Source organism: Propithecus coquereli, unplaced genomic scaffold (genome assembly GCF_000956105.1).
Source record: "Propithecus coquereli isolate 6110/MARCELLA unplaced genomic scaffold, Pcoq_1.0 Scaffold89, whole genome shotgun sequence".
Lineage (NCBI taxonomy): Eukaryota > Metazoa > Chordata > Mammalia > Primates > Indriidae > Propithecus > Propithecus coquereli.
Genome location: NW_012155173.1, coordinates 6620246 through 6628233, shown reverse-complemented (window position 1 = coordinate 6628233; position 7988 = coordinate 6620246).

Sequence of the window (7988 nt, the reverse complement as noted above, 5' to 3'; positions counted from 1 at the left end):
ATTCTCCCACCTCGGCTTCCCAAAGTGCTAGGATTACAGACATGAGCCACCATGCCCAGCCCAGGACTATTTTTATTTTCATTATATCCTGTATATGTAATAGGATGGTTTTTTTCCTTTACATGTTATTTCTCATGTAACTCTTTTATACATTTAATAATTTCTATCACATGTGTTATTGTAGTCAGGGCTGTGATACTTTAGGTTTTTGTCCAGCAAATATTCACTCTTTCTCCTCTCACTTCCTCAGAGCCCACTGATGTTGAGCTTGGCCGTCTGACCTGCACTGGCTGGTGAGATACCACCATTGCCATGAGAGGAATATGCTCTGCCTCGCCTGCTAGTCCAAGTAGGGTGACAGGCATGAGATCAGACTTGGACCTAACTTGCCATTTGGAGACAAGACTAGCCAATCCAACTTAAGTCAAAGATTCCTCAGCCCACCTTCTGACATTCGAATGAGAATAAATGATTGCCATTTGAAGCCACTGAGTTCCAGGGGGGTTTCATTACACAGTGTTATTGTGACAACAACTGACTGAGATGCAGTCTTAACTCCTGTCCTATCCTATGAGTGTCTTGAAACTAGAGATCATCTGATTCATCTTTGTTTACTCATGCAAAGTTCCAAGGTACAATCCTAATGCATATTTATTGAACAAATGAACAGATGAATAAATGAATGAATAAAGAGCTCTAGAGAGAGATCCAAGCTCCAGGGAGACTAATGTACTCATTAGTTCAACAAGAATTCATTGAATCTTTATTTTGTGTCAGGTATTGTGCTCAGGGAAAGGTATTCAGCGGTAAACACACTGGGCTTGGCTTCTAGATGCTACTTGGTGGTGTGGGAAATCTTCAGAACTGGGGATTCATAATGCAGTCAACGTGCAACTCTGATTATCCTTGAATGGTATGCGAGGGCACCAAAATAATCAGAGAAGTGATAATGGCTAGAAAAGAGCAGAAAGATCCCTCTCTCACAGCTGATTCCCATTATCTCAGGTTAAGAGCAAATCCCAGACAGATGGGAGGCATTTGCATCTATTTGAAGAAAAAGAGTTAGTGGAAGCTGGCCCAAGGGGTAAAATAAGAATCTGTGGGGATATGTATTGGTTGGTCACTTTCTGATTGCTCAATGACACCTCTGTCCCTTCCCACTGTTATGGAGAGGCTGTCGGTGTGCTGAGTCTAAATGTTGTTATCATCTGTGAATCCAAAGCCTGGATCCATGACGACCAGATCCAACAGTGTGGCCTCAATGTCCAACAAGATCTCTGCCTGGACCTTGATAAAAATCACTATATGTCCCCTTTCCGGGAGTTTTTCCTGATTATTAAAGATTTCTGTCACACTCTCTTGCCTACCCTACCTACTCACTCCAAAGGTGTCGCTAAGGTAGCTGGTGGCTGATGTCTTCCATTTCCCAACGGACAGAGCTCCAGGAATTGGGAGCGTAGTGCTGAAATTCCTAAATCATGGAAGGCATCAACAGAGCCAAGAATTAAGTCCAGCTTCCCTTGTTCTGGATGCCAGCCACTCGGGAGCAAAACTCATCCAACATGTGCTTTAATATCACCTAGGATTTTGTTTGTTTGTTGGTTTGTTTGTGTCTATGTTTTGAAAGAGCAGGTGGCTTGGACAGATGGACCATTATAAACTATTTGCAGGGCTCAAAGGATGACACTTGAAACAAAATGCATGGCTATTTTCTAAACTAGCACCTTTCGGCCTGAAAGAATAAGTTGGGATATTTTACCCCCTTCGATAAGTATTGCTTCAATATACAAACACACCCTAATGAGGTCAGCAACCATAAGGAAATAAACGTTTTAGATCAGGCAGACAAATATTGGCAGGGATCTATTTTCTGATCCCTGTGCAACTTAAATGTGATAAGGCATGCACAACATTTAGTACACTCTTTGGCATATGGCAGCAACAACAAAAATAATAATAGTACCATTTACTGAGTACCTACAATATGCCAAGTGGTACACTAAACACTGTGAAAGTCCCATCTCAATTAGCTCTTTCAACAAGTGAGAGCTAAGAACTAGGAACTATGAGTATTTTCATTTTACAGGTGAAGAAGACAAAGCTCAGAAAGATGAAATTCCCTGTCCGGAGTCATATGGCTAGAGATGGGGCCAGGGTTTAATTCGATGAGGTCTTACTCCAGAGCTCCTGATTGTGACCACTACTTCATATTGTCTCTCATGGTTAAGATTCAACATACAATAATGAAAGCTAGTATCATCATCACCATCATCGTTGTCATCATTTTTTGAAATCAAAATCATCATGATTAGGTGCCATAACAAGAAAAGTCACCAAAGAAGGGCAGTTTTCTGGAATATTATCACTAAAAGAAACTGTCGATTGAAATGTAGGGGTGCACCTTTAAGTTGGCTGTTGGGGTCGAATTGTAGGAGATGGGAAAAAAGGAAGGCAAAGGTCTTTACGGTCCAAAAGACTTGGTTCCGACTTCACCACACGGTGGCCTAGGCAAGGTGCTCCCCAAGTCAATTGAAAATGGAACGCAGTAGATTAGGTTATGGCCCCAATTCTTCACACCTCTCCCTGTGTCTGCCACCTTTGCCAGGTGACTTTGCAGTTCTTCTTACTAAAGCGGCAGAGTCTATTTCCCCACACTTTGAAGCCACGCTTTGTTACATGACTTATTTTAACCAGTAGAACGAGACAGAAGTGATCGTGGATGAGTTTTGAGCCTTGTGTGTTTCTGCTCGCTGCCTTATGCTTCTGCAGTCACCAGGAGAAGCACATGCCTGGGTCTGCCTAGCAGTCCCAGGAGGAGGGTAAGAAACACGTGGAGCAGAGATTTCTCCGCTAAGGTGCCTCAGCCCAGCTGAGCCTGCAGCTGAATCCCAGCTGACTCGTGGGCACACGGAGGAGCCCAGCCCAGATCAGTCGACCCCCAACCAGCCCGCTGACACAGAGGCTGTGATCATAAATAACTGTTGTGTTAAGCCTTTGCATTTTTGGGTAATTTGTGATGCAGTATCAGGTAACTGGTACAGAGGATAATCATGCACACTTATGTCCAGTGCCTGGCAGATAGCAGCTGTTGAAAAAAAGGATAATTCCCTTTCATACCTCTTTAACCAATCAGAAAGGTCCCAGTTCATCCCAGTGAAAGATGCAAAATTATGTCGAGGCGATTAGTCACAAAGACTGGGGGAGCGAGCTCAGGGATACCATGTATCAACGCTTCCACGCTGGATCCTTGCTGAGGTGGGGAAAGCAATGCCGTGGACAGAATGGACCTCCTGTGCTAGGAGCGTGCAGCTCCACATCTACACACAGACGGCCCGACGGCTGCAGAGCACGTTTTCCTGGAGTAATTATTTCCATTGCTCCCATTGGTTATTTCTTCATCAAAGACCTTTTCACTCCTGATTTTTCACTTCTGTAAAAACGACAGTGTCTGATTGAGCTCTTGGGAGAGGATGGGGAGTTTGGGGAGGGGTAGAGACACAGAGGGGAAAGGCAAGGGAGGAAAGGAACAAAATTACTCACCAATGGGCTTTAAAATATAAAACGCTAATGAAATTCAAAGTAACAACAATAATTATGCTTCCAAGGCCAAAGTCTCACATTTCTCACTATAAATATTCATTTTCATGTTATCTTTCTAAAGAATAAGAATTGGGTGAAATAGCATTGTGCATGGGGGGTGTTGTTGTGTGTATGTGTTTTCCCTTCTCCTGTTCTGTTTTTACCTGGACCAAGGCAGGCCCCTGGCTTGAGGCTGTCTGTATCCCGGTATTTTTTGTAGCTATGATTTGTGGCTCACCGACTGTCCATGTGCAGACATCGTAAGTGGGAGATGCTTAAAACATCAATAAAATGAAAGTTAAAAAGAAGTGTTGTGTGGGAGGGGAGCTGCAACAACCCTTTTTGTAGCTGCTAAATGGTCACAGGTGGAATATTACTTTGACTTAGAGCTTGGCAGCCAAGAATCCAGACACGGGAATCCAATGCATCTTTTATCAACTGGCATGGATGATTAGGAGGCTATTGCTAAGTTGTCAATAGCGGGGTACAATTTGCTGATGGAAGTGGTCTTCAATTGGCTCCCAAGGGCAGAAGTTATAAGTGTGCGGCAGCAGTCATGACAGCACACTGTCAATAGTAGGGTATTAGACTGCTCGGCCTGCCATAACGCAATGCCACAGGCTGGGTGGTTTAAATAACAGGATTGCATTTTCTCACAGCTCTGGTGGCTGCAAGTCCAAGATCGGGGTGCCATCCTAGTTAGTGTCTGGTGAGGGCTGCAGGTGGCCACTTTCTCTGTGTCCTTACATGACCTTTCCTTGGTGCATGTGCTCCGGGCTGGGGTGGGGAGAGAGAGAGAGAAAGAGAATCTTCCTTTTATTATAAGGTCACCAATCCTATCAGATTAGGGCCCCACTCTTATGACCTCATTTAACCTTAATTACCTTCTAAAGGCTCTATTTCCGAATACAGTCATATTGGAGGTTGGGGCTTCAACATATACATTTTTGGAAGGCACAATTCAGTCCATGGCACACAGTATAGTCAACGATCTCTGCAGGATCTTGTGAAGGTGGCATGGTTCCATTGTCACCAAGGAGGCTCCTATTATCCAGCTATGATGCTATCACTGGCCTTTATTTCAGGGCCGAGAGTCAGAATGTTGGCATTGATCACACTACTCCCGAGGGGGTGGGAGCAAATGGGGGGAGAAATGGGTGAGTGAGAGAGGAATCACATGCTTTAGCTAATCCCACGGAGACAGCTAGGGCTAGGGGCTGTGTGCCAGAGGGCCCCCTTCCCCGGGTCTCTGAAAGGCAGCCAGCTTTGCCCAAGTCAGAGATCAGGCAGAGAGCTTCGGAGACAGGGGAGGGGCCTCGGGGAATTGCTGAGGGCTGGTGTGCCCTGGGAGTAGAAGGCGCCTAGGTCAGCAGGCTGATGGGGCAGGGGTGAGAGAGAAAGCATAATAATATGGAAAATGTTGACATATTAAGACTTCCTAAAACATAGCTCTGATGATGTCACCTATAACTTTGCTCACAAACTGTCAGTGGCTTTTTGGTGCCTTTATAACAATGGTCTAAAGTTTTTAATCTGGCATTCATGGCTCTGATTGCTGTGGTTTCAAGTAATGCTTCCACTTTTTGGGGGATGACAGTCACATCTAACATTAGGGGAGTGCTTATTTGGGGCAGACACTGTTATGAGCCCTCTACACACATAAACTTGTTTAATTCTGACAGCAAGCTAAGAAGGTGAAACCCTGTACCCTCATTTTGCAGATGGGAAAGATGAGGCTCATAGAGGTTAACTGACTCAGCCAAGGTCACACAGCTAGTGAAGGGAAGAGCTGGAGTTCAAACCGAAGCTGTCTCAATCCAGAGCAATGCTTATAAATACTACACGATATGCTTTCTTTGTCCACTTTGTACGTGTCTCTGACCTTCTCTCAAACATGTCCTATATTTTCTGCTCCTGGAGTGCTCACCCTCATCCCAAACATATCCCATTCTCCATAGATCCAAGTCTCATCAAGATTCAAGGCCAAATTTAAGGGCAACTCCTCCCTGAAAATGTTCCTGTTTCCTCCCACAGTAAGTGGTATCTCCTGACTCGGATCCCACTAAGCACCTTATATTTTCTTCCCTTGTGGTGATTGCTATTTGGAGACTGAAAAGAAAATTAACACAACTAGAATGCAGTGTGTCAAATCACCATCAGATAAGGCAGCATCAAACTCTCCTACAGGCTGTGGGCACAATGCAGGCACGGGACACGTATGTCCACATGCCTCGCGATCCCTATAACAGTGCTATGCACTTAGCGGTTGTATCAGCTGGGATTAGGTTTGACTGCAAGTAAAAAAGAACCAAAAGCAATGAGTTAAATAAGATAGAAACTTATTTATCTCCCACATAAAACAAATCTAGAGCTACATAGTGCAGAACTGTTCTAGAAATCCCATAGTCTTTAGGTATCCAGATTTCATCCACATTGCTGCTTCTTAAGCCCCAGGGTGTGGCTGTGGTCTTCATGGTCCAAAATGACTGTTTGTGTCCCAGCCATCACATGCACAGTCTAAGTCGCAGGACAGAGTAAGAGAAGATTTCATGGAAGTGCAACACAACTTTTCTGATTATATTTCATGGATCAGACTTAGTTACAGTTATTATTAATGGCAAAGGAGCTGGAGGTATTTTTTTATGTCATTTAGTTAGGGGGATGGCCTTCCTGGTAAAAACTAGAATTATTTTATTAAAGAGGAAGGGATAAGTATGACCTACTATGGTACAAAGCAACTAGTAATCTCACCATAGTAGGTCCACAGTAAACATCCAATTCAACAATTATTTAAAACCTACTCTGTATCAGACTCCATGTGAAACATTAAAGATACAGAATTCAACAAGAAAGACAATGTCCCTGTTTGCTAAAAGTTTATGCTTTAGCTGGAAAGATGAATGAAACAAAAAAAAATTTGTGATAAGGGATACAATAAGGTAAGTACAGGTGCTATTACAGGAGCCCTGAATGGATGTTAACAAACTGCCTGATGGAATAAATGAATGATTTGAATACCAAGATCAAAGAAGCCCTTCTTATGTTCCATTCCAGGAGGCAGAGGTGAGCAAGGGAAGACATAGGAGCTGATGGAATGTAGTTGCTATGGTTCGAATGTCCCCTCCAAAACTCACATTGAAATGTAATTGCCACTGTGATGATATTAAGAGGTGGGGCCTTTAAGAAGCAATCAGGTTATGAGAGCTCTGTCCTCATGAATGGATTAATGCTTTTATCATGGGAGTGGGTTAGTTATTGCAGAAGTGGGCTCCTGATAAAAGAATAAGTTCTGCTCTCATCCTCACTCTGTCTCACACGCTCCCCCTCATTTGCCTTTCTGCTTTCCCCCATGGGAGGATGCAATAGCAATGCCCTCACCAGATGGCAGAGCAGATGCCGGCACCAAGCCCTTGGACTTCCCAGCCTCCAGAACCACGAGCCAAATAATTTTTTTTTCTTTATAAATTACCCAGTCTGTGGTATTCTGTTAGAGCTCCAAAAAGTGGACTAAGATAGAAGTTTTAGATGAAAGAATATAGTCGGAGCTACCATATTCCTAATGTCACTGGCCCATTTGTTATATTTTGGACAAATTAACGTCTCCAAAACTTGGTTTCTGTAAATTTAAATTATGTTGACTCTTTCATAGGGTTTGTAGGGGAGCTGATATAACATATAGTAGGTGCTCAACAAATGAGCAAATGTTAGCTTTTTCACTGGAAGCCAAAGAAATGCAGTCACTACCATGCAGCACAACCCCTTCCCTTCTTGCTTCTGCCCAGAGCCCTCCAGCCTCCAAAGGTCAGTTTGAGATGAAGCTGAGATTGAATTTGATTTTTTTTCCTTGCATTGACATAAAGGGGTCTGTCCCTTAATTACTAGTCATTGCCCTTCACACACCAAAAAATGGTAACCTGCTCAGCCCATCAAAGCCTGCCCTTTGAAATGCTGAACTAGACAGTGAACAGAAAGTATCTGCCAAAAGGCTTCTTTTCTCCCTGAGATAAAAGCAACTTGAAATGCATGTAAGTCCTGCGCCCTTGTTAATTAATCAGGATTCGTATTAAAAGCTTAAATGTCTTTGAAGCAGGAAGCTCAGGGAGCTGGAACCTTTTTTCTGTTTTGTAGATGGGAGATGGGTGGACAGGACAGCCCAGAGAGGTACGTGTGGGGGCTGGGGGAGTAGGCAAGTAGTTGGTCTGTTACCCACCAGGACAGATGCAACAGGCAGGGAGGGGACAGGTTCCAAAGTGAGAGACCACTATGTTCATGCAGCTTCCACCCATTCATTAAAGAGAAACCCAGGGCTCTGAACTACCAATGCTTCTGAAATAGCTTTCTTCCTAACGTTCATTCATTCACTAGAAGTTTGTAGGAGGAACTTCTATTCATTCATGCAACACATGACT